The sequence below is a fragment of the Polypterus senegalus genome, chromosome 11, assembly GCF_016835505.1.
Source record: "Polypterus senegalus isolate Bchr_013 chromosome 11, ASM1683550v1, whole genome shotgun sequence".
NCBI lineage: Eukaryota > Metazoa > Chordata > Cladistia > Polypteriformes > Polypteridae > Polypterus > Polypterus senegalus.
The window spans coordinates 28,729,868-28,757,545 of NC_053164.1; the positions used below are offsets into that span (position 1 = coordinate 28,729,868).

Sequence of the window (27,678 nt, forward strand, 5' to 3'; positions counted from 1 at the left end):
TAACACTCACTTCTGGAATTTCTAGACAAGGCTTAATCCTTCACCCCACCCTCCACCACTTCACACTGTGGAAGTTAACCTCTTAATCACCAAGGACATTTGAATCAAACAAACTCAGAATAATTAAAACCATATATATGTCTAGTTCCCACTTTTGCAGATATCAATAACTTCATTTCTTAATTTAAGATCAGTATTTTGCAGAACACAAAACACCACTGGGCTAAAAGCACATTTTCCTACAAACAAAAATAAAAACAGCTTTGAAAGCCAAAAAGGATTTAGCATGGCTTATAAAACAAACCTTTAAGAACGCGAGGAGCTAACCAAAATATGCTTATTCTGAAATGCCCCCAGACAACAACTAGGAAAAAATCCAGGATTTTTAATCCTATTTTGTAATTCAGTCCATCCATCAACAAAAGCCAGTCTCTAAAGTAAGCATATCACGGATGTTGCTGTACATCACCATAGAGTGATGTCATTGCTCATTTTACCCTTTGCGACATGTAAAATTTTGCCAAATCAATATGCGGACAACAATACAAATTTCCATACCAGATCGGTCAAGCCCCAGGTTAACAACGACCGCCACCAGTACTGTTAGCCAACAGGGTGCTGGCAGAAACCGGGCTACTGTTGGCCAAAGATGAAGGAGAAAAAGAGAGAGAAGACATGTCCGGAGGCAGGAGCAGGGCTGTGGAGTTGGTAGATAAATGCTCCGACTTCGACTCCTCAGTTTCTAAATCTTCCGACTCCGACTCCTCTGTATGTATATACTATGCTAATGTATTTTCTATATCCATTGAAGGAAAGGAAGGCAACATACATGTCATTTCACCACAGAACTACTGGCTAGGAAGCCAACACTCTACTATAATGCCAGATTAAAGACAAACACAATGAAAACAAGGTTTTGTTTATTTTTTTTTTTAAACAAGTGTCTGGATAGTAATAGCAGGCATACAAATCAGGAACAGGAAATGTATTGGTTCAAAAATACAAACCACATTCTTTGGTAGTTTTAACTTTTAAAACAAAAAAAAAAGCTTAACTATATGAACTAAAAACAATATCTGGAAAACCTATATTAAACTTGTAATACAGTTATAGTTAAAGGAAAGGAAATAAATATGGCAGCCTCCATATTCCTCTGACCTCGGGTTCCCTTTAAAGTGTCTCTAGTCCTGCAAAAAACATTTACCTAATTATCAACGAGAGTTAAGGCCCCAAATGCAGCGATCCGTGGCCGAAATTGCCACCGACCGATGTGCGTGTACAATCGCGGCAATTGATTGGCGGCCGCAGATTGCGGGTGTCCACATGGATGGGCAGATCCAGCTTGCCGAAAAATCTCGACCACCGCCCCCATCCAAAGTAATGTGATGCCTCTGTCTGCTGCAGTGGCTGTCTTCCCTGTCAGCCAGCCGGAAGTTTAGTGTATTGTGTCACTCACCGGCCAGCTGATCAGCAGAACGAGCCTCTGCTGGAGACAGGTAGGGAGATCTGTGTTCTCGGCACATAGCGAAGGGGAGCCGACGGAGCTGAGAACACACCAGATGATTTTTCAGGCGTTTGACGCGTGATGACTCGTTGAACGGCGAAAAATCGGCAGTGCATCTGTAAATGTATGGGGGGCTTTAGGCTAGGTTCACAGTTCCCTGTAACAGTGGAACACGACACAATGGAAAGCAGTGCCGCACCTTACCTGTGCATTACATCCCATATAGTGACGCATACAGTCAATGAAAAGCATGCTTCATGGTTACTTGACATGTTCGTTTTGTGGTAACATTATGCACTGCATGCATTGGGCTTTATTCTTACAGCAGAGAAGTAGTTCATTATGACTGTTTGTGAATTGGGACATTTCAACTTACTTTTTTAATTCCTATTTAAATTTAGTAGGAGTCGGAGTCGGTTAACTTTTTGCCGACTCCGACTCCACAGCCCTGGGCAGGAGGACAGGAGGAAAGTAAAGAGTGTGGAACTGAGGGTAGGAACTTTGAATGTTGGCAGTATGGCTGGTAAGTGGACAGAGTTAGATACAGTATGATGGAGAGAAGGAAGGCTGATATATTGTGCGTGCAAGAGACTAAACGGAAGGGGAGTAAGGCCAGGTGGATTGAAGGTGGATTCAAATTGTTCTATCATGGTGTGGATGGGAGGAAAAATAGGGTAGGAGTTATTCTGAAGGAACAGTATGTCAAGAGTGTTTTGGAGGCGAAAAGAGCGTCAGACAGAGTAATGATTATGAAGCTGGAAATTGGAGGTGTGATGATGAATGTTGTTAGTGCATATGCACTGCAAGTTGGGTGTGCAATGGGTGAAAAACAAGATTATTGGAGTGAGTTGGATGAAGTGATGAACAGTGTACCCAAAGAAACAGAAAGTGGTGAATGGAGCAGATTTCAATGGGCATGTTGGTGAAGGGTATGATGTCAAGGAGAGGAATGAAGAAGATCAGAGGATAGTGGACTTTGCCAAAAGGATGGACATGGCTGTGGTGAATATGTATTTTAAGAAGAGGGAGGAACATAGGGTTACGTACAAGAGTGGAGGAAGATGCACAAAGGTTGATTACATCCTATGCAGAAGAGTTGATCTGAAGGAGATTGAAGAATGCAAAGTGGTGGCAGGGGAAAGTGTAGTTAAGCAGCATAGGATTGTGGTCTGTAGGATGACGTTGGAGATCAAGAACAGGAAGAGAGTGAGGGCAGAGCCAATGATCAAATGGTTGAAGTTGAAAAAGGAAGACTGCAAGGTTGAGTTTAGGGAGGTGAGACAGGCACTGGGTGGCAGTGAAGAGTTACCAGACGGCTGGGAAACTTAGTACACGTTTCTCATTGGTTGACTAAAAATACTGTATGGTGAAATCAACCCTAATCCACCTCCTTCTAGGTAGGGTGGGGGGTGATCTTGTGGTCTTGTATGCATGTTATCATCCAGTTGACACTTGGAATAATCATCAGAAGGTGAACTGGATGATGCAGATGATGTTGTTCTGTTTGCTTCATCAGGCCGTGATCTTCAGCTCTCTCTGGATCGGTTCGCAGCGGAGTGTGAAGCGGCTGGGATGAGAATCAGCACCTCCAAATCCGAGACCATGGTCCTCAGCCGGAAAAGGGCTGAGTGCCCTCTCAGGGTTGGGGGAGAGATCCTGCCCCAAGTGGAGCAGTTCAAGTATCTCGGGGTCTTGTTCATGAGTGAGCGAAGAATGGAGCATTAGATCGATAGGCAGATCGGTGCAGCATCCACAGTGATGCGGGCTCTGCATCGGTCTGTCGTGGTGAAAAAGGAGCTGAGCCGTAAGGCAAAGCTCTCAATTTACCAGTTGATCTACGCTCCTACCCTCACCTATGGTCATGAGCTATGGGTAGTGACCGAAAGAACGAGGTCGCGAATACAAGCGGCTGAAATTAGTTTCCTCCGCAGGGTGTCTGGGCTTTCCCTTAAAGATAGGGTGAGAAGCTCAGTCATCCGGGAGGGGCTCAGAGTAGAGCCGCTGCTCCTCCGCATCGAGAGGAGTCAGATGAGGTGGCTCGGGCATCTGATCAGGATGCCTCCTGGACGCCTCCCTGGTGAGGTGTTCCGGGCACGTCCAACCGGGAGGAGGCCCCGGGGAAGACCCAGGACACGCTGGAAGGACTATGTCTCCTGGCTGGCCTGGGAACGCCTTGGGATTCTCCCGGAAGAGCTGGAAGAAGTGGCTGGGGAAAGGGAAGTCTGGGCCTCTCTGCTTAAGCTGCTGCCCCCACGACTCGACCTCGGATAAGTGGAAGAGGATGGATGGACTGGAGATGGCTGCCAGCATTCCTTATGTTTGAGCACCACCGCGCCCCTGTTGCTTTTGAAATTAAATAGAGTTGGCCAGTTCTGAGCGTCAACGGGATGAAAACATATGTACAAGACCACAAGACAAGCACATTACTTCACTTTTGTTCATTTATTTATTTTTTATTTTTTTCTTTATATTTACGTGTGACTGCATCTAGTATGTATTATAAAATGCATAAACGTATAAGCTGCTGGAAGACAATTTAATTACCGTAGATCCCGTTATATAAGCCGAGAATTTCGTCCTAGATTTTTGGCTTGGAGTTTGGGGGTCGGTTTATACAACGAGTATCGTTTCAGAGTCAAGATTTCCAGCGCAATGCCGGTTTTGCTGAAATCCACCATCTCCTGATGTTCTTATGGAAGGGGACTCTCCTTCCAAACAATAACCACCTTTCATTTCATTCTCCTCCTCCTCCTCCATTCCTGCAAGCCAAAGATGTCGACTTAAATGGTGAGTACAGTATGAAATTGTTGTTTCTGGTAGGTTAGGCACTTTTTATAACATTTTGGTTAGTACATTAGAAAAATTATTGGTGTTTTTGGTAAATTATGCACATTATACAACCTTTTTTAATTATGAAAAGGTTAAGTAAGTGTTGCTGTGGGAGGTTCGGAACGCATTATCGCTATTTCCTTACAACTTACAACCAACTTGAGTTACAACCAGCACTCGCGAACGAATTAAGTTCGAAAGTCAAGGGTCCACTGTATACGTGTATCAGTAATTCCACAATTAATCAGTTCAGGACTTTACTTTGGAAATCTACTGTAGTTTTGAATATAACACTTGCACCTACTGTTTTCATTTTTAAGGCAATTTTGCATCCATCTACCCATCTGAACCTTGCAACTTTTAGTTTGTTGATTAGCCTTCTCACGGAATGGCAGACCAAAATCTTTTTATAAGCTAGCTAGTTAAACTTTACTATAACGATCTCAAGAAACGGGAGCTTAACAGTGTTGTTTAAAATTGACCCCTTCAAACCTCTCTGCATAAACATTGTACGACCATCTTACCAGTAAGCAGTGAACTACATTAAGCGAACACTTCATACTGAATTCCTTTAAAAGTTATGGTTGGGAGGTGGTTTAAGTGGGAGATACACCTTTGATCTAGACAATTTAGAGTCCTCCTACTTGAAAAGTAGTTCTGAGATATTTTAATTTATTATTTATCCTAAGTAAATTAATAAACTTTAGGTGTTCCAGAGAGATCTCTAACTAATTAGAAAAATTATCACCTTCAATTTACCTCTAAGCAGTATTCTTCATTTAGCACCGAAGGGTCACAAACAAACTGCACTTTCCTGGAAACAGCCCGCAATGTGGGTGCAGGTGATCAAATACCCAAAAGGTACTGGCAAATATCATGATTCATGTTGTGTTTACATGACATACTAAAACTGAATATGTAAAACGTTCTATATATGTAGGGAGAAAAAATATTTGTCTTTCAATAAACCATATTACCTCTTAAAAGAGTTTCAAAAATGCAAGCAGTGTCAGCATTTTACTTCTCTGGGCAATTATATATGACAGGAAGAAAACAAATCCACTTTATATTTACTGAACAAATTATTACATTGACTAATAATGTCTATTAAATTATGATGAACTTGGCAAATTAAACTTTAAAACAATAATTAAGCATTCAAGTAGAATACTAGCTAAATATTAAATAAAGACTAGAGAAAGAGCCTTCTGTTTTCGATCATATGAACTCAGGAACAGAAACAGTGAAATTACATTAATCAAGTACAATCTGTTATGAAGTCTTACAAAATGCTTAAAGCTTTCATTTCAGTTTCCAAATATCAGCTTTTCATTACGTACATAGAGCAGCTGTGCGAATGTATGAAATAATTCCAGTTTCAGTACTATGGTGTGAGCCTCAAAAGTATAGTGGTCAAAAGCAGCAGAACAAATAAAAATGGCAAGTTGGTTAAGGAAAGTTTTCTCCAGCTCAGTCATTTTTATTCTATTTACTATAAAAACAATGTATATCTTCTTAAATTCTTATGAATAAAGCTTCTTTCCTCTTTGACACATGGTTGGCCTACCTTTGACTATTTGTTATGTTGCATTCTATTACTGAATTTTACATTTTGATGTTTGTAATCTAGCTATTTTTTATAATACATGTATTTTTCTTGTATTGTTTCCTTCTTCATCTATAAAGCAATTTGGGTTGCAACATTTGTATGAAAAAGTGTACCATAAATATATCTTATTTCCTTAAGATTTATCCTGATGTTGTCCTGTAAAGTGCCACACTGGTAAAAACTAGAGTTTCAGGTAAGTATACAATCATGGCTGAAATTATCAGCACCCCTGGAATTTTCCCAGAAAATGCACCATTTCTCCCAGAAAATTGTTTCAATTATAAATGTTTGGGTATACACATGTTTATTCCCTTAATGTGCATTGGAACAACACAAAAAAACAGAAAAGAAGCAAAATCTGACATCATGTCACACAGAACTCCAAAAATGGGCCAGACAAAATTATTGGCACCTTTTCAAAATTGCGGGTAAATTGTTTCATTTCAAGCATATGATGCTCGTTTGAACTCACCTGTTGCAAGAAACGGGTGCTGGCAATATAACAATCACACCTGAAGCCAGTTAAAATGGAGAAAAGTTGACTCAGCCTTCCTGTTGTGTGTCTGAGTGTGCCACACTAAGCATGGAGAACAGAAAGAATAGCAGGGAATTGTCTGAGGACTTGAGAACAAAAATTGTGGAAAAATATTAACAATCTCAAGGCTATAAGTTCATCTCCAGGGATCTTCATGTTCCTTTGTCCACTGTGCGCAACATAATTAAGAAGTTCACAACACATGGCACTGTATCTAATCTCCATAGACGTGGACGGAAGAGAAAAATTTATAAAAGACAGCAACGAAGGATAGTCTGAATGGTGAATAAACAGCTACAATCAACTTCAAAACATATTCAAGCTGTTCTGCAGACTCAGGGTGTAACAGTGTCGGCTCGAACTATCTGTCGACATCTGAACGAAATGAAACGCTATGGCAGGAGAACCAGGAGGACCCCACTGCTGACAAAGAAACACAAAAAAGCCAGACTGGAGTTTGACAAAATGTACCTGAGGAATCCAAAATCCTTCTGGGCGAACGTCTTTTGGACAGATGAGACCAAGGTAGAGCTTTTTTGGTAAAGCTAATCATTCTACTGTTTACAGAAAACGGAATGAGGCCTACGAAGAAAAGAACACAGTACCTACAGTCAAACATGGTGGAGGTTCCAAGATGTTTTGGGTATGTTTTGCTACCTCTGCAGGGCATCATGAAATCTGAAGACTACCAGAAGATATTGGGGAGCAATGTAGGGCCCAGTGTCAGAAAGATGGGTCTGTGTCAGATGTCATGGGTGTTCCAGCAGGACAATGACCCCAAACATACCTCTAAAAGCACCCAGAAATGGTTGAAGACAAAGCGCTGGAGAGTTCTGAAGTGGCCAGCAATGAGTCCGGATCTAAATTCGATTGAACACTTATGGAGAGATCTCAAAATTGCTGTTGGGAGAAGGCGCCCTTCAAATCTGAGACCCCTTGAGCAGTTTGCAAAAGAAGATTGGTTGGAAATTCCAGTTGAAAGGTGTAACAAACTTGTTGATGATTTTAGGAAGCGCTTGATTTCAGTTATTTTTTCCCAAAGGGCGTGCAACCAAATATAAAGTTGATGTTGGCAATAATTTTGACCAGCCTGGTTTTTGAGTTTTGTGTGAAATGATGTCAGATTTGGCTTTTTTTCTCTGTTTTTTTGTGTTGTTCCAATGCACATAAAGGAAATAAACAGGTGTACAGTATACCAAAACATTTGTAATTGCAACAATTTTCTGGGAGAAATGGTGCATTTTCTGGGAAACTTCCAGGGGTGCTGGCCATGACTGTAACTAATAATGTTCATAGCAATACAAATACTTCTAAGAAGTTAGCATATGCAAATTCCACAATAGCGTGTCACAACTATTTTTGCTTTCGCAAATGTCTATGACCATGTTTGGACTAAAGCTCCCAAATTAGCCAAAATTTCAGATCTAAATGCTCAAATATATTCAAAAATAATTTTAAAAAATTATAAAAATTTTAGGTACATCATCTCCTGCCACTCTCATGGAGTGTATTTCTAACGGTTTGGTCAGAAACAGGCACACCAGTAGCTAAATGGAGGTCATTTTGTAGGGCTCTGGCAAATGCTCCCCCTGTTCCTCCTAGCACAAAAGAGCAGATACTGGTCCTGCTGCTGGGTTGATACTCTTCTACAGCCCTGTCCAGCTCTCCTCATGTAACCGCCCGTCTCCATGCATCTCCTCCATGCTCTTAAGACTGTGGTGGGAGACACAGCAAACCCTCTTGCCATTGCATGTATAAATGTACCATCCTGGAAAAGATGGACTACCTGTACAATCTGAATTGGCTGCTGGTACCGCCTCATGCAACAGTAGTAAAAAGGACACCAGCAAAACTCAAAACGAGAGAAGATTCAGCCAGGAAAGATAAGGAGGGAGCAATTGTCTGTGGCCACCACCTGCAAAACTATGCCTTTTTTCGGGTTATCTTGCTGTTGCCTCTCCAGTGCACCGGTTTTCACTTTCATTTACACCAAAGCAGGTGAACTTGTTTCACAATCGCTTATGCCTCCTAACTGGACAGACCGGTATCACTGAAGCTTAATTGACTTGGTGTGAGACTGCGCTGATTAAGTGGCAGTGTATAAATGAGTCATTAAATCGTGGAGAGAGAGGAACCAAAAAAAAAAACAAGACTTTGTAATATTTGCATAAACATAATGAGTTATCATGGGGAAACCATTGAACAATTAGGGAAATGCAGCCAAACCATCTAAATGACTGAAATACGTAATTATTCATATCATCAAGACATTATTATAATGAGAATTGACATATGTGGTGAATATGACATAAATATTTATATTTTACCTCTCTATCAAGACCACAATTGTTGCATATTTGCACTGAATTCTTAAGTAACTATCTGACAAGTCAGGAATATCTCAGTAAACCTTCATTTGCACACTACGCTGGAAGTCATTAAAAGACTGAAAAGGCACTAAATTCAGATTTCATATAGTGTGAATGTCCATACATAAATCATAATGTTTTTGCCAACATAAAAAGGCAATTTGTGTTGGATTTTTCCTAATGTAACTGAGAATTTACTGAACTCATATTGCAATAAGGGCACCTAGCAAGAATGCAGCTACTTTTGTTAACTATAAGCACTGACATTTCATAAACACACAAGTTTTTGCAATTTTAATGGTGCCATGCTGCACTTTTGAACTGTTGTGCAGGCGTTATGTCATTTCATGGGGGCCAAAGCTTGTCCACTGTGTTTCGTTGCTTAGCAACAGTCAATGCTTCAGAGGGTACAGATACCCCAGCATCACGATCGTTTGTTCTTTCTTCATGGTGCTCTAAGCAATACAGGGTCTCACCCTAAACCAGTTGTCAAGGAGGCCTAAAATTAGTTTGGAGTTATTATACAGTGAGTTTGGATAAATGTCTATGCAACAAAAAAAGAAATGTTATTATTCATTTATTTTACCCACTGAAAAGTGCTGTCTGCTTCTATCACATTACCAAAAAAAGAGCATCTACCTGAGCTACAGAAGAAATTGAGGTCTCTCTGTTCTATTGTGGTTTAGGTCCATCATATATTTTGTGTTTCTTTTTTTAATAAATTCCATTTGAATTTTGCTTACTTCAAAATGCAGTTAACACTGATTGTTTACTCGTATTAAGAAGATACTGGGATATGGAGATGGACAACAGTGCTGAATTTTAGAAAAACATAAGGCTGTGCATCTCAGAGTTATTGTCAAGTGTGGTATATGCAGTAAAATGAAATGCACACTTCAGCAAATGTATGATGGTGGCGTTATAATACATTTTTCTTTAATAATTCTGTCACTATATCTGGACAACACTGTTAAAGGATCCATTCCCATGTGCATGCTAAGTTTTGCACACAGGGGCTCAGCATTTAGAATTGCCAACCAAGCATTGGATTAGATAGACAAAGACAACTTGAGGATTGTATAGTCAGCTTAAAACACAGAACAGTATTTCTGTCCTCTGTCAGTACAAAATCTTCTTTCCTTGTTGGGAGAATGAGAACCGGCATGTAGGCATTATGTTATTTCTGTATTTTGTAGAGGAGTAAGGCCTACTTGCCCTTGTTTGAAAACAGAGAAGACCAGCAAGTGAAGCAGACAGTACCACCGTCTGAAAACCCTCTCAGCGTGGGGACGAAAAAATGGCAGACTGCGTAGATCCAGATTCTCACACCTGGATAAAAGGCTGTCATATGCTTCCCGTCTGTAACCGCGTCAACCGTCAGTAAATGTAAGCTAAAGTATATTTTTCTCATGTGATTCTTATACCGCCATAATCACGACAGGAGGGATATCTTCTTTTCTGTCATATTACTATATTGTTTAGAACAAATTTCCAGAGAGCTAATGTCTCTTAAGGAAACAGGTGGTGTGAATGTCACGACTTTGATAATGTCAAACATAACATCATAATAGGTAGTGATTGGTAGCACTGGATAAACCGGTATGAACTTGAACATTTCCCTGAAAATCATGTTGATGAAAATAAAGGATGGGGAAGTGTCCTTTGCCAATGCAACTTGGCTAAAAACAAACAATGATGAGTGACAAAGACACAAGATAAAAGCTGCAATCCACAAGGCAATGAAATGGTTTTCACAAAGTGATTGAGGAAAGAAAAAATGTAGAAGCTGCTAAAATAAAGGGATTATATCACAACTCTGCAAACTGACACAACTTATCACCATGTTTTCTGAGCAGTGCTACCACTTACAAGAAAATGTACCTGAAATTCCTAACAGACTTAAAAAAAAAAACATTGAAAGAGGAAAAAACCTAGAATAGAGTAGCAGGGAAATATCCAGACAATGGCTCAGGGCAAAACTTCCTACCAATAAACTACAAGAGGACCTCTGAAGTAGATAGCAATGCAATGTTTATAATCAGTTTGAATAGATTTCCAGATTAGAAAACACTGTATACAACTATTTTTAGAAAAATGTGTGGGAATAAAAAAACATTTAGAAATCTGACTTATGTTCCAACAATACTATGTTTAGAATAGCTATGCATGCGATAAAAAAAAGCAAAAAGAAATTCTGCGTCTCAAGCACTTAAAAAATATTAATTCCTAGTTAAGTAACGCCCTGAGGCCATTTTCTAGTGAATCCTTACAAACTCCACTTCCTCTATTAAAATGTTCTTTTTGGTACCTCCTACATGGTTAGGCCTCACTACCTTATACTTTAGCTACTTATCAATAGTCTTTTACAGTTAACACTATTTAGGAAATTGCATTCTTTCAGTGCCTTGTAATAGTTTTATCTTCACATAAAAGTATTATGTAGCTCCTAATAAGACCACATAAAAGAACTAAGTATGTCATGCAAGGCTAAAGGTCAGAAGGAAAGAATGCATTTTCAGACATTTAATTAGTACATTGCTCATGTGAACAATAAATGTCTTGTATAACACTGGAAAAAGGAGCAAATTAAAAGCACCAATTTGTTATACACTACTAAGCATCAAGTTATTAAAACATCAACATAGTCTATAAAAGAAACAACAATTCTACTACAGTTTAAATTTAAAACTATACTAATACAACATAAACATTTCATGAATATAAAATTAGAAGTTCACTATACATATATTCTAATTAGGGAGGCAGGCAATTAATTAATTTTTACAAATAGGACTGTCATTTAAAATAAAACCCTTTTGTTATGGAATTTGACACCTGAAGTGTGCAAGGTCTACTGTCCACAATAAAAACCAAAAAACATTTGCCAGTTATGTTGAGAAAGAAAGCAGATGCTCAAACATATTTATTCATTTAAACATTGTTAACCGGCTTTAATTTACCCAGCATGTTATAAAAGGAAGGCTATACAAGCAGCAACAGGTGCAAGGTTAACGCAAGCGTCCCGAAACACAATCTCAATCACCACCACAAAGGGACTTATTCACATTGAACCAATTTACAACCACCACAACTAGGAACATTAATGATTAACCATTGTTTGATGAACTTACATGAAAAGTTTAGAATGAGCGAATAATGGATGATATGATTCATGTAGACTTGTGTTGGGAAACAGCTAATACTGAATTATTTTAGAACTGTTGTTTGTTTAAATACACAGGAGGATAGTATTTATGCTGTATGTCAGATCATTTCACAGCTGGAAGAACAGACACCTTCAGCCAAAAAAAAACCAAATTTATCATCCTAAATGCTATATAATACTGTGCTAAAATAATAAAACAGCAAATATACAATGCATTGTCACAGATAAAACAAGCATGATGCTTGCTAGGTGGGAGTGTAAAATCCTACCATTTTGACAGCACTAGCCAGTAAAATGGTGGTGACCACAGAAATTCATTTAGATTGTGAGTACAATGATTGAACAAGACTGGCCAACATGGCTGACAATGACATTACCATTACCAGCCACACAAGAAGAGGATAAGAAGTCAGATCAAAATGCAGCTAACCATGGCTAAAAAATATAAAAAATGACTTTTGGACTGTGCTAACAACCAAGAGGTATATAATTATAATGTGGTATTAAAGAGATGAAATCTGACAGGAAAAAAAAAAAGTCTGGTAGCACTGGAGACACAAACTTTTCCACCCAGATAAACAATGGGGGCATGTAGGCATATACAGCAATATATACAACATTGTAGCCACGTTATGTTTTATATTATTAAGCAGACTGCTTCTATTTAATAATTAAGGGTTACTAAACAATGAAACAGGATTGACTATTGAATATGAAATATGATCAAAATGTACATTCCTGCCCAAAGGACACGACCCAGACTAGAATTGCTGATTAACTGTGCATACTGCATCTCTGTTGTTAGTCATTAATACTAAAACAGAAGTAATATGATAGCTGTCATTTGTTACTAACACTCGCCTACTCTGTTTCTCTTCTCAGTACTCACAGGAGGCACTTGGTGCCACTGCTTCATTGCCAAGTTGTTTGCCTGCCCATAGAAAAGTCATCTCTGATAAAGAAGCACTGGAATCATGGGGTACAAGTGTCTTTTCATCACATTGGCCAGTCCAGCACTGACTCAGCAGTGAAATGGCCAATGGGGGGAGGCAACTGTTTGGCCGAGGTCTCCAGGACTCAGAACAAATCTGTATCCTGATATGTGATATAATTATTCTTGCATTTTGCTTTGTAGCTTGTACTATTACTATTGTCCTATTGTATTGTATTTCTGAGGTGGCACTAACAGATTGGCCATCTAGATCTGTGAAGAGGATTACTTGTGTTCTGTTTTGTGTATTGTATTTACCCAATTTTTTGACATTCGTTGCACACCCAACCTACCTGGAAATTCTCTCTGAATTGACTTTCCAAAGATTTCTTCCATTTTTTCCCTACAACGGTATTTATTTGGGAGTTTTTTCTTGACTTCTGAGGGAGACAAGGCTAGGGTGCTGTCAAAAAGCAGGGCATTTTAAAGCCCATCGCAGCACTCCTTTATAGATTTTGGCCTATACAAAAAATAAATTGTTGTTGTTTTAAGTCTTGTGATGGAATGGAATAAAGGCATATGAATATGTATAGGGAGAATATATGGCATTCCAGCCAGGAATAGTCTGATCAAACAATCTTACGCTGAGGAATTTAAACTGTGGGTTTATGCCAAAAATATTTTATAAAGCAAGAAAAGAGTTTGAGTGAACTATTGGAAAATTAATTCTTAATTGAAATTCTCAAGAAAGAAACAAGAAAACAACATACTTAATAGAGCAAGCAAGTCATCAGCAGAAAAAGGCTTGTTATTGTGATAATGAATACATTCAGATTTTCATTACAGTGTATTGCTGCAATATTCAGGGCTGATTCCTGCTGGCATAGGCTCAACCTACCCAAAATATTGGAATGGTTAAGTGGGAACAGAAAATAGATAAATGACACCTTGTACATTTGACAACTCTGGAAATCTTGTACATATATCCTCCTAAACAATTTAATTCTTCTAATCATTTTACTATTTACAGCAAATAAACATCATATGACTCAGATTTCTATTTTTGAAGTTTTCTCAAGTGCTGTTTCATGCCCAGATATCAGCAGCTGGTGGAGAAAAACCACAGGCACTGCCTAGTAAGTGAGCTTCAATTAATCTCAAAGAGCTTAGACAGAAAAGGGCCAAGCTATAAATTGGATTATTTTGGGCTTTTCCTAATAGTGACCGCTGAAATCCAATAAGATGTACAAATGAGCGGATAATGCAGCAAAAAAAAGTTTCATTTTGCATCATCTTGAGTGTTATTATGTCATACCATTACAAACTTTTAATCAAATGGGTAATTTTAGGTTTAATTTATTTTATTCTTCTATAAACATCTCACTTAACCCAAATACTTTTCTGCCTATAATTTCTTAATACTTGACCAATAAATAATTACTTCAAAATAAATAAATAAACACACCAAAAAAAATTCAAAAATTAACTAGGTTATATGGAAATAATTTACCTTATGTTAATTTGTAATCAACAAACTCAAAGTTCAGTTTTCTAAACTTTTTTGAAAAAGCTGATTTTGGAGTATTTTAGCTAAAAAAAATTGTTAGCGGTAACCGCAAATATCCTCCACAATTTTTATGGCTTTTTTCATGGCAATACTGTACTATAGAGAGAACAGGAAGCAACTGCGGCTTGGGATGGTGAAAGAAGCCAAAAATTTGAAACTGCAACTCTCAGCAGTCCCTGCAGTGGCTCTGATTGGTCTTCTGCTGAGGGTGCTGGGGCTGTTCAGGTCAAAGGATGTCAGCGCGGCTTTTAAAAAGGGGGCTGGTGACCATAAGCAAAAAAAAAAAAAAAGAAGTTTTTGTAATTTGTGTTTCAAGTTGCTGCCTGTCTGCCTTCTGTTGGGTTACCTGTACTTATTCATTTTGTCCAGGATCGTTTTGTGCGTCTGGATTGTCTGCCGTCTGCCTGTGTACACGAGTACACATGTGGATTCATGGCCATCCTGCAAAGAAAGGAGCGCTCCTGAACCCATCTTCACCATTTCAGAAACTACAGGTAGGACTATCTGTACATTCCCATTCAACGTGCGGATCTCTGGACTGTCTATTTTCATCATTACATTTCATTCGTTATTGTTTTTCATGAAATTTTTCATGATTTACTGTGCGTGTTTTGTTTGTGCTTTGTTATATTTAATGTGTAATCACTGTAAGGGGAAGAGGGGTGGTATTGTTGTTTCCTTATTTAATTTGTTTTCATTACATCCTCTATTTGCTGTTTGATTACCGGTTTGCTTTGTTTTTGTCTCCGTTTTCTGAATGCGCATGGGACGGGTCAAGGCTGGGTACGTCCCTGAAATCTACACCATAAAAATAATCACAGTTTTCTCGATGGTGTGAATCTTAGCGACAGCCCCTTGTTAGCAGGGGGGCTGAACGCACCCCTAGAAAACAGAGACACTCCTCAAAAACCCCCTCTTAAAAAACGCTGATAGATTACCTTCAAATTGTTCCCTTACTTGCTGGGCTTACTTCTCGCACAACACTACGTTTACTTAAAAGCATGAACAGCACCTGTCCTTTTTGGCTGATTGCTTTGTTTCTCTCTCCTCCCTCAGACATTCTCCGCTCCTGATGGGGGTTGTGCTCCCCTATGATGTTTGTCTATTCTTTAATCGATAACTAACTGCATACTGAACTCCTTTTACTTCTGAAAGAGACATGTTTGTTTAAATTGTTTGAATAAACGTCCTGTCTCTACAATCTCCTGTGTTTCTGTGACTCAAGCATGACGCCCTGCAGTACTGCAGCCTCACTGTTCCTGGGATTGTGCCATTGCACTAAGACCATCCTGCAATCATCAGCGCTTAACTCTGTGTGCTTGCGTGCAGCCAGTTCAAGCGCAGTTGGCTTAGTGATTCATCCATGGAGTTTCCTCCATGGCGTCAGTTGCACTTTGTACATATTGTTCCAGTAGTTTTTAAAATAATTTTTACAATTCATTAGCAATGTGAAAATGATCAGTGTTGCAGTAATTGTGATGCTCTTTGCATGAAAACAAAATGTGTTCCATTAAAATTTCACTTTTTCTTTGTGAATTGTGACGTTTACTTAAAGTGCAGCAAAAAAGTATTTGGCGTCCAGGGATGCATTAATCCCCAAGTATGTGGCAGTTTAAGGGTTAAAGTCCCAAGATGCCGGTGAAGCGAGCTGCACCGTCTAAGGCTTCTGGCACGCGCTTGCATGAATTACAGTACATATAGCGGTGACATTGGTATTTTACATTCTAGCCCTGCGGGAGACACAGCAGTACAGTATACAGGTTTACCTTTACATTCTTTATTTTTAGGTAATGTATTAATCTGAGTGTGAAATTAAATTAAAGTGTTTTGGGGGCATATTTAGGGTTTAAACTATGAAAATAGGCATTTTTTTTAACCACATCCGAATTTCGCAATTTTTCACAATTTGCAGGTGCTCTACAAATTGTAACCCCTGCAAATTTTGGGGGTGTTACTGTACACACATTTGTATAGTTTATATCCTTGTGTCATTGATGGAACTTAGACATGTTTTTAATGGAAAAACTACTCAAAACGACCACTAAAAATATAAAAGCCCATGTTTTTCAAAAATGAGCCAACAATCCAGAATCTGTAAATTTACAACAAACGCTTTGTTACACTAGATATGTCAAATTTTGCCTAAAAAAAAAAAAGTATTCAATACACACAATGGCAAGGTGGATTTTTAAAACACTAAACAGAAAGTTTATATTGGCATGACAATTGAAATGTAAAAAGTTAGAGAAATATTGCAAAATTCTAACAAAAAATATCAATAAAGATTATTAAGTGTTTAAACAAAATAAAAGCAAGGTTGTAAGAGTCAATCATAGAAAGACTTGTTTTGCTCGCACACTTCCTCCCATCCCCACCCCCATTAACCCCAAAAAACCGCACCAAAGGGCGAACAATGCTCCAGCCACTTCACATCTCTGCCATTTGCATTGTTCATGGTCCTGCGGGGGGGAGCATTATTTTGGCTAAACGCATGCTGAGGAGATGTGGTCTGATCAGCTGCTGCCTTCTTCTGCTGCTGAGCTGCGTGTTCTGTTTGTTGCACTATGCGTCGATCATTTAAAAGCCTGTACAGCAGCTGTTCTTTTGTCTCACTGCCTTGTCTCACATGACGTTAAAGTGTCTCTCGTGGGACGTCAAATTGTCTTCCGAGAAGATCATGCATCGTTTCCTTTTAAGCCTTCCAAGATTTTTTTTTTATAAATAGAGAGATAACATTAATGTTAAATTCACTTAAGGTTATTTAAATCGAATATCAGTTTTTCATAGTTAGGCTATGGTATAATTTTTTACCCCCTGTACGTTAACATGAAAAAGAACATTATCTATTCCTGTAAAAACCTGAGTGTTAATTAAGCCAGTTAAGAAACAGTTTCACTAATGTAAGCATGAACTGTCAGACTAGTTTGCAAATAGAACATTGGCATACAGTTTTCTGACCATCTCCTGATCATTCTACAACTTTTTATGAAACTTTGTATGACCATATTAGAGGGAAATAAGACAAGTAAGCCTTAAACAGAACTTTATTAAACAAGAACTCTTCTTTTATTTGTAATATCAAATACTTCTCCATTTTTGTGTAAATTGTTCTGTTGTGAATCTTACTAAAACTTTTTAAATGGAGATACTTGGATTGTGGAATTATTTGAACATGTGTCACATTATTGCCTGAGTTGTTGTATGAAGTAAGCTAAAGCTGCAGAACCTTGGAAATTTTGAACAAATGCAACTACAATGGTTATTTGAAAATTATGACATAGTAGTAATATTAGATTTCTAAAGTGAAACATTTGATTATTTTAATACAGACTTGAAGTCAAATTAGGACATAGTAAAATACTCCTGGAGAAGAATACATATATAATATATAATAATATATGATCATGGCATCCCTAAATCACAGGAAACAGAGATTTTCTAACACTGCAGCATTGTGCACAAGGCAGGATCAATCCTGGAAGAGTTGCCTCTTCCCCACGGTATGCACAATTGCACTTGCTAATACAAGCACAGCTTAGAGATACAATTCAACCTCAACTGAATGTATTCTGTCATGTAAATAATAATAAATAAAAAAAAAAAAAAACTTAAGAAAACCAGCAAAGACTCCAACAAAAAGCATAAACCTGACAGTTAGTGATCAGAATGGATCTGTGGAGCTGTGAGACAACAATATTAACCAGAGCACTACCTGTTACAGACTAACACTAACAATATTTCATGCAATGCTGCAGCAAATACACCCACACATTTGCAATTTCTTAACTGCACCTCTTTCAAATAAAAGAAAAAAAAAACCAACAAACTAACAAAAGCACTCCATATTTACCATCTGTGTGTTCATGGAGAGGCAAGAAATGTACGTTTTTCAGCTAGACCCTCCCTGCAGAGCATTATTTATGTCATCATCTTTGCTGGGTCCCAGCTGTTCTGAAACAGTAGCTTGCAAAGGAATAAGGAAAGGTGTGATATTAGGATTTCCAACTAGTATTACAACTTTTTGACAGATGAGTTGGCCTGTTTATGTATTATTTTGACCAACATTCAAATCACATCCACAAGATACCAGAAGCATTCCTAACATGTTGCATTACTGATCACTGCTGCACATCAATTTTCTAAACCTGTTTTATATAGGGAGACGTTTAAAATGATGAGGTCACAGGGCCATAGGGTAATTTGCTACCTCAAAACGCCTGGTAGAAATGCCTTCTGTGTAAAAGTTGCATATTCTCCCTTGCGACTACCGTTTTTTTCTCATAATTCAAGGGCATGCTTCAGTGATGATTTAAGAGTTTACATCCACTCCCACATATGCAGTACATGTTCATATATGCCTTGAACAAACTGTCATCCCATCTAAGACCAACTTCTGATTTGTGAGTGTCAGGATAAGTAGGTACAGGAAATGGACAGATGGTGCAACTTTCAATACATAGCCTTGTGTTTGTAAAGACTGCACAGAAAACATTTGCTTTTCCTAAAGAGACCAACGATAACCATATACATGTGTAAATGAGACAGGAGGAAAATAAACTTTGAAAGGTGAATCAGCACTACTACCTTATATTCACTTCTTATGGCAAGCATGAAAACAAAATCAGTTTCATTCGCTAACAAATTGGTACATTATTTATGATTTATAAAGCAGTAAAAAAAAAAAACAAAAAAAAAACCTCCTTATTTTAAACCTGAATCACTTACAGACATATTTCTAATGCTGACACACAGATGATGCAGCAAATAAATGATGAGTGAATTAGTGATATTAATACTATTAGCAGCCTCTGAATCTACAGGTAAAAATTATAAAATTAAACCATATGGAAGGGGCTTAAACTGCACAGTGCCTTACGCTACACTATTACATATTCCTCCGTCAATTTTAAATCTGCTTAATCCAATTCATAGCATAGTCCAAATAAAATATAAAATTAAAAACAAATGAACATAATGCTGAACCTCAATATCATGCAGTATCATTAGAAAAACACACACTCACACTCTCTCACATTTTTAACAATTAGCATTTTAAAACAAGCAAAACAAAGATGTACTAATCTAATAATGCATACATTTATAGATGTTTACTTACTAAAAATACTCTAAATGTATTGTGATGCTGCTGTCAACATGCATTTGCAAAAGTAAAATGTTGTACCCACATTGAAAGAAATATGGAAAAGTTTGTTCAGCAGTTCCGCTGTTGTTTTTAATGTTTGTTAAATATAGTCATATTAATATATATATGTGTTTCTTTTTTACAGTGCTTTGTATTTTTCCATTGTTTCAATTTTGTATTTCTGTGCAGTGGTCTTTGCCTGTCACATTTCAAAGAGCACTATTTAAGAGTAAACCGAATCTCTCACTTGCACTCAAATGCGATAGCCAAAATCCTCAACACTCAACAAAAATAGTTCAAGAGGAAGTCTATATTTAACCTCTAAATAATGCTCTGTGACAAAAAAAAACCCTGACACACACTCTAAAGGCCTCATGACTAGGCACTGGTAGTAATAATGCTTTATCACATCCTTTAGTGATTCCAAGACAACAGACTTCAGACAAAGAGCATCTACTGTAGAGGAAATGACCAACTTGACTACGAAACATAGATAATGGCTGTTAAACCAGCTACTTTTGTTTAAGTGCACCAAATGCAACCTGTACATTCAGAACCCATCCTACACCTCACTTCATTACCCTTTTTTTGCTGTAAAGGTATACAAGGATCAGCCCAACTCTTCACTCGGTTTAAAGCTACGGCCAATTCTAAATCAGGGAAGAAACAACTCCATGAAGGCCGCAGGTTTTCATTCCTACAGATTTTAATAACTGCTAGCCAGCTGAGGTTGCCAATAAAACATGCTATTTAAGCAGGCTTCTTCAGCCTTCAGCATCAATTTACACATTAGTGGGATTAGAGCTAAAATGTCCCAATAATACATTTCTCTTCTGCATAAAATTCTTGATAACTATTGCCGCCAAAAAAATGAACAACACTTCAGGTGGGGTCTTCAGGCAAAATTCAAAAATCGATATTATTAGATGTTAGGCCCTGGAAAATCCATCCCTCGCCAACTTCGTCTAATCCTGAACTACACCCTGGTTCTGAAAAGGAAAAATAAAACATTTCTGCAGCAGTCAGAAAGTCGGCCTACCACTTATAGTCTGATCCATCCTCACTTACACTGCTACAGAAATACTCTCTCATAGCCAGGTACTTTAGTGTACAAAGCTGAAAATGATCCTGCCACAGAAAGAAATGCAGCTGAACACAGTGATGACTCAACTACACTGGCCAACATCATGGATACCCCGTTATCATTACTTTCCACTTACCAGTCCACCAGACACATTAAATCCTTGGATACCAGCCTTCCCCTTATTTTAAGGATGAGCTGTGGTCAATGCTTTTTAAACTTTATAGAGTCACCTAATCTCTAGGCCAGAGGTCACTAACAGGCGGACCTCGGTCCGCATCCGGACCGCAAAGCTGTCTCATACGGACCTTGACTTACAGCCAAAACAAAAGGTTATCATTTAAACATGATGGGGCGCTTCTATTTTTAACCGGCGCAGCTTTTGTAATCTTTACGGTAATGGTGAGGAAATACACAGTATACGCACTAAGCCATTTCACGTGATACCTCTCATCCAATCAAGTCTGCGGATTCTAGTCGGTGAACGTTGTTTTACGAATCTATGTACGCAAACAGAGGAGGGATTTTTCAGAGATACGGTCGAAAAGAAGAAAGATAGTGAAACGTGTGTTAGAGGCAAGGTCAGGAACCGAAACGTTCGAAAGAAATGTAGCGATAAAAATAAAGACTACTGAGAGATACTGTGAGACTGTGCTGGATAAAGAAGAGACAAGTGACACGGCGAAAGGGACAGAAATATACGGAGCAAATGGCGCTCTCTAAAAGAAGGAAAGTGGACAGCGAAAATAGGGTATTTAATCCAGAATGGACAAACTCATTTCTGTTCATACTTTCCACTGGAAACACTAAACCTGTGTGTCTCATATGTTCAGAAACCGTGGCACTTGTAAAAAGTGCCAATGTGAAACGACATTATGAGACGAAGCATAAAGATTTTGAACGAACATACCCACTCAAATCTGAAGTGAGATCACAAAAATTCATTAGCCTCAGCAAAAAAGTGTGGCAATGAATATAAGAGGGGAAAAAATGGGCATTTAAACCTGTTACATTGTTAAGATGTGTTGAGATTTGTTATCTGTGAAATTGGTTGAGACTTGAGTCAAAATGTGAAACAGAAAAAGGGAAATGTTAAGCTTTTTCTCCATTCCTTTTGTATTCTTCTGAAGTTTAGCACTTTATTTAAGCATGCACAGTTTTCATAATTTATTTTTGTCTTATTTTGAAGTGCAGCCCTACTTTTGTTTATTAAATTAAAGAAGAAATTATACACTGACAGAACAAAAAAGTACATATTTGCAGTCATACATAAATGTTCAGTTCTGTGTTTGAAAATAAATATTGTCAAAAGGATTATGAATTGTACTAAACTAATTTGATTTGAAAGTCTAGTATTAATTACATGCAGATGTTGATACAACTACTAGGCTACTTAAATAGACATGATACTAAATAGTTAGACAACATGATCTTCAGACGGACCGGACCTTTGCTTCAAGAAATTTTCTCTGACTGGACCTCGATAGATTTTAGTTGAAGACCCCTGCTCTAGGCTATCTGTGAAACATCACCAGCAGTCGCTTTGCAAATTTACATTCTTTCAGCTGCATATGCGCTTCAATCAACCGCTCTTTATTCTCTCATTGTCTATTCTGTTCCTGTCACATTTAGGCCCATTCTATTGTATTGTCAATTAACAGTTTTTCATCTACTAATTGCTTACATTCACTTGTGTGGGCTTCTAAATGTTTATCTCTTTGTAACATTTCATGTTTTGGTTGATTTTCCACTGCACATACCCTGTTACTTCAATGTATATTGCACTTTTCCTTTTAAAATATTGGGCTCTGTAAAGGGCACTACATAGAAACTGGTCACCTGGACAAAGCTGGCAGCACTGTGAGGTTTATGTTTTTTGATTTCTCCGGTGCCTTCAAAACCACCCAGCCATTCCAATTAAAGAGAAAGATTGGAGATATGCAGGTAGATGAGCCTATGGGGTCCTGGATAATGGACTAAGTGTTGGCCAGACCGTAGTTTGTGAGACTCAAGGACTGTGTTTCTGATATGGATATGAGCAACACCAGAGCACCACAAGGAACAGTCCTGTCTCCTTTTCTTTTTACTCTGTACACTAGGGTTGAGCAGTACGTAAAAAATCTCAGGTCAATCGTCTTCACCGCAAACATTGTGATAGTCAGTATTATCGAGTGGTTTGAGTCTGAGGCTGAATCACCATTTTAACAGAAAAAGAGATTAAAACCTACAAGAACTGCTGAACAGCAATTTGGCCACTGGGTGTCCTCATTGCTAACTACAATGCATTGTTAACACGGTACGAAAATAATCATCGTCTAATACAGAAAAACACAAACCTGCAAATGGCTGGCTAGCAAGAAGCCAACCTTGCTTATCTATCAACACTCCACCTTCAAAGCAAATGTTTTGGAAAAGCTAGACAACAATGAGCTGAAAACAAGATATTATTTGACACAGATGGAATAACAGTTTAGATAGATTAGATAGATAGATACTTTATTAATCCCAAGGGGAAACTCACATTATGCGATTGCTCCATCTTCATGGAGAGGCCATGTGCTATCAGCCGAAATGAAAGTCTTGGTAATGTTATTTTTTTTTGTATGTAGGCTTGCAATAGCACCGATTTGGGTATGTCACAACCAACCACCTCCTGAATTTTGCACTAAGCTTTGAACATCCCTATAACACATGTAGTAATACACTTCTCCACCACTCTAACATGAGGTAATATTAAAGCAATCTACACTCATGTAAATCAGCATAGACATAAAGATCATTTCAAGAAGTGTGGATGCGCTGGATTATGTGAACTGCAAGTAATATCACAGGATAAACACACTGGTGGACATGGATGTTAAGTGTATTTTAGCCAGCAAAATTCCCTGATGACGGTGGGGCTAGAAGGGTGACTGACAGTGGAGTGTCACACAAGCATGCTGAAATTTGTAACCCATGCGACCCTGTAACATTGACGTTGCACGTTACACGCATAGGAAGGTTCAAAGTGGCAGGTGGAGACTCCCAGAGAATTGAATAAATAGAGTCTCACAGAAGATAAGGGGAGATCGTGGAGATAGACCCAGCACACAGCGGTTAGTTTCAGTACTTGTCACTTTACAAAGTGTTACAGCATGAATGTAATTCTTCTGAAAGTACGGCTCTGAATCATTCATTGTTAAATAAACAGGCCTGTTATTGAGCTTTATTCGAATTCAGTGTGTATGTCTTACAATATAATTCCTGAAGTTGCTGCAAAGTGGCCGCAATTATATGCAACTTACCACTTCTCCCACTTTTAATATTATCGTCATCATCATCATTTTTGTTGTGAAGACTTAGTATCAAACAAAATAAAAATAAAAACACAAAACATCATCATGGGTGCCATAAAATCATGATGTCACACATTATCAATCCTGGCCTCCTACTCCTCTCTGGAAATTAGAGCAGCACACTTCATAACTACTTCTTATGTCCTAGTCTGGTATAGGACAAATTCTTATCCTAGTCAGACTTTTAGATCAACAGGTGCTACTTTATTTGTTGCCAAAGGTAAATTAAAATTTCATAGAAGATCAACAAGTAATTATATGAGAGGGAGAGAATTTAATAAAAACAACACCCAACACAAACCCACATATACATAAGAACTTTTGGCTTGAATAATAGGTAGCTGCAGCTGTCACTGACAGGACAAGAAGAGGGTCAGACCTACTGAGATTGTACCACACATTTACAGTATATTTAAAGGTCGTTAACATCTAAATAGAGCAGGTCCAGCTTGCCGTTTCCACGAATGGAACAGGGTGACAGACATTTGTTTCCTTGTTTTAACTCAGGAGAATTCAGAATGATTCACCATTGAGGTATTGTTAACTGAGTGAATCACTTCCATTGCTGACATCTTTATTTAAAGGTGGCTTTTTAAATATTTGAGATACAATTGGTTAGCTATCTTTTGGGTTTCCCCCCCAATTGAAGCACAGGCAGGGGAAGCTACTTGCTCAGCATCACACGGTGTCCATAGCAGGACCTGAGCCAACAACCTCAGGGTTTGACGTCCAAAGCCTTAACCATTATACCACACTGCCTGCTCCCACTCTGAATTCAGTCTACATATCAATGGCTGGATCACATATTTAGATTTAACTGTACTGTACTCGCTTTTTTTAACCATTGCTAATTATAAATTAGATAAAAAACTTTATTAACCCCAAGGGGAAATTCACATACTCCGGCAGCAGCATAGTGAGAAAAAACAATATTAAATTAAAGAGTAATAAAAATGCAGCTATAACAGACAATAACTTTGTATAATGTTAACTCAAAAAAAGCTCCAGTACATTACGATGTATGCAGCTAAAGTTATCGGGGCTGATGTAGATTTGACTAGTGTGTGTCAGAGGGCGATGTTAAAGAAACTGGGAATCATCTCAACTGATGACAGTCATCCATTACATGTAGAACTAAAGTTCAGTAAATCAGGAAGGATAGTCGCTTTGAAAACCCACATAAATTGCTCCAGGAACTCCTTTCCTCCTAGTGCCATACGACTTTTCAATAAGAAATATCGGAGATAATGATTAAGGTTTTGATAGATATCCTGTAACTTTTTTTTGTGTAAATATGTATTATCTAACTGCCTTACCTTAACCTTTCTTGTTTCTATTTGTCTGTTTTATTTCATTCTGTTTGTTATTACATGCAACTGAGAAGGCAAATTTTATGTTTTCCTTATGTAAACATGACTAAATAAAGAAACCTTAAACCTTTAAACCCCCGCCAGGTGGAATTGAAGAGTCGCATAGTGTGAGGGAGGAACGATCTCCTCAGTCTGTCAGTGGAGCAGGACGGTGACAGCAGTCTGTCGTTGAAGCTGCTCCTCTGTCTGGAGATGATCCTGTTCAGTGGATGCAGTGGATTCTCCATGACTGACAAGAACCTGCTCAGTGCCCGTCGCTGTGCCACAGATGTCAAACCGTCCAGCTCCGTGCCTACAATAGAGCCTGCCTTCCTCACCAGTTTGTCCAGGCGTGTGTTTTTGCTGGTGTTCAGTTGTAGGTGGTTTGAGTCGCACCATTTAACAAAGTCCTTGATTAGGTTCCTATACTCCTCCTCCTGCAGCCCACGATAGCAGTGTCGTCAGCAAACCTTTGCACGTGGCAGGGCTCTGAGTTGTATTGGAAGTCCGATGTAAATAGGCTGAACAGGACCGGAGAAAGTACAGTCCCCTAGGGCGCCCCTGTGCTGCTGAACACAATGTCAGACCTACTGAGGTCTGTCTGTAAGATAGTTAGTGCAATTCTTAGAAGCAATTCCGAGACACTTGATAAATACAAGCACGGGTTATCAATTTAAAAGACAAACTGAACACTATGTTTGATTCAGTATTAAACATCCATATGTCGAGTTATTTTTGGATGAGAACCATGCATATTTCATGAATTATGTTCAACGTGTTTAGATGCTGAAAATGTACTTACTGTTATTTGTGCCATTCAGAGGAAAATGTTGGCTAGATTACATTAATATTACTGCTAGTTAAGGGTTATTAGTGGATAGAAATAGATACAACTGGCTCCAGAGGCTAAAAAGGTTGAGAACCACTGCACTAATCTATTGCTGCCCACACTTCCAGACCACCCACCCACACTCAAACGTATCATCGGCCAATGCGGAGTTACCAATTAACCAAACCTACATGTCTTTGAGATGCAGAGGGTACCGTAGTACCTCGAAAAAGACCGCACCCGCACACAGTTGGAAAACGTGCAAAGCTCACATACAAAGTGTCTGATTAAGATTTGAAGCCTGGACTAAGGAGGGAGTTGGGGAAAGGGTGAAGAACACTGCGTCACTGAATTTAATATCAAGTGACTATGTGTGATTTTTATATTCACCACAACAATATTAACAAGAAAATAATAATGAAATGACAAATAAGGAATAAACAACGCTTTACCGAGGGTCGCTCTGATTCGTTTCCACGATTTAGGATGATGTAGGATATTTGACATTGGTCTTATCATCACACTCATGCTGCTTTGATTGTATTCCTAAAACGGGCGCTCTGCAGTCTCGTTTGCTCTGCCGGAGGTTTGACCTGGAATGAGTCTCGTTAATCCCTACGCCGCGCGACTGCGGCGAACTCTTCTCCGCCAGCACGAGGAAAACGCACTGCAAGCGCCCTACTATTACCCCGGCTGCAGATGTGCACAGCACGCCTTTTCGCAAGCTAAACATACTCGAGCCTCGCCCACCATTCTCCACATAAATTGTTCTAACTTTCATGTAACACCCAAAATAAGCGTCTCTCTTCTCACAGTAGCCAAATCGCCCCTTCCCAGTCTAAGAACGAAAAAAACATCTCCTACCTTCAGCACGGTCCAGTTGAGCAGTAACAACAACGTGTAAATATCTTTTTTTTTACTTTCAGTATAATTTTCTTTTCTTGTGTAGTTCGCTTTGTTTTTGTCAAGTGTCCACTCCTGTTCCTGACTAACAGTCCCACACACCAACCACCATGTTTTGAGGGCGGGCCCAATACTCACATCCGGGAAACCGGAATCACTCCCACTATCCCGGCGACTATTTCCATGGAGACCGACCCCTTAGTAACCATGACTGCCAGTCGGGAAAAGCCAATGTGTTAACTGCTCGCCTACTGCGTCCTGAAGATACTGCATTTTATTTACTTTCCTATCCATTTATTTCATAACATTTCCAAACCTGCTTAATCCAGTTCAGTTTGGCGGAAGCTTTCAGTCCTGGACTGGACATCGCAAGGCCTAAAACAGCCTAAACTCACGAGGTGGGCAGGGATGTGAAAGGAAAACCGCATTACTTGGAGAAAACCCACGTGGACATGGGAGTTTTCGTAGTCCACCTGGAAAACAATCGATAGGGGGATTCATTACAGGATGGAACTGTGAGGCCACAGC

General features: G+C 38.7%; 1 protein-coding gene across 2 annotated transcripts in view; it reads right to left on the reverse strand.

The window, feature by feature from the left end:
* The window catches only part of pak4 (p21 protein (Cdc42/Rac)-activated kinase 4), a 130,906-nt gene extending 103,627 nt beyond the window's left edge, over window positions 1-27,279 (reverse strand). For both annotated transcript variants that reach the window (XM_039768250.1, XM_039768251.1), the window contains exon 1: window positions 27,112-27,279. The gene's annotated coding sequence lies outside the window, so the exon portion shown is untranslated. The remainder of the gene's footprint in view (window positions 1-27,111) is intronic.
* Window positions 27,280-27,678: the final 399 nt, after the last annotated feature.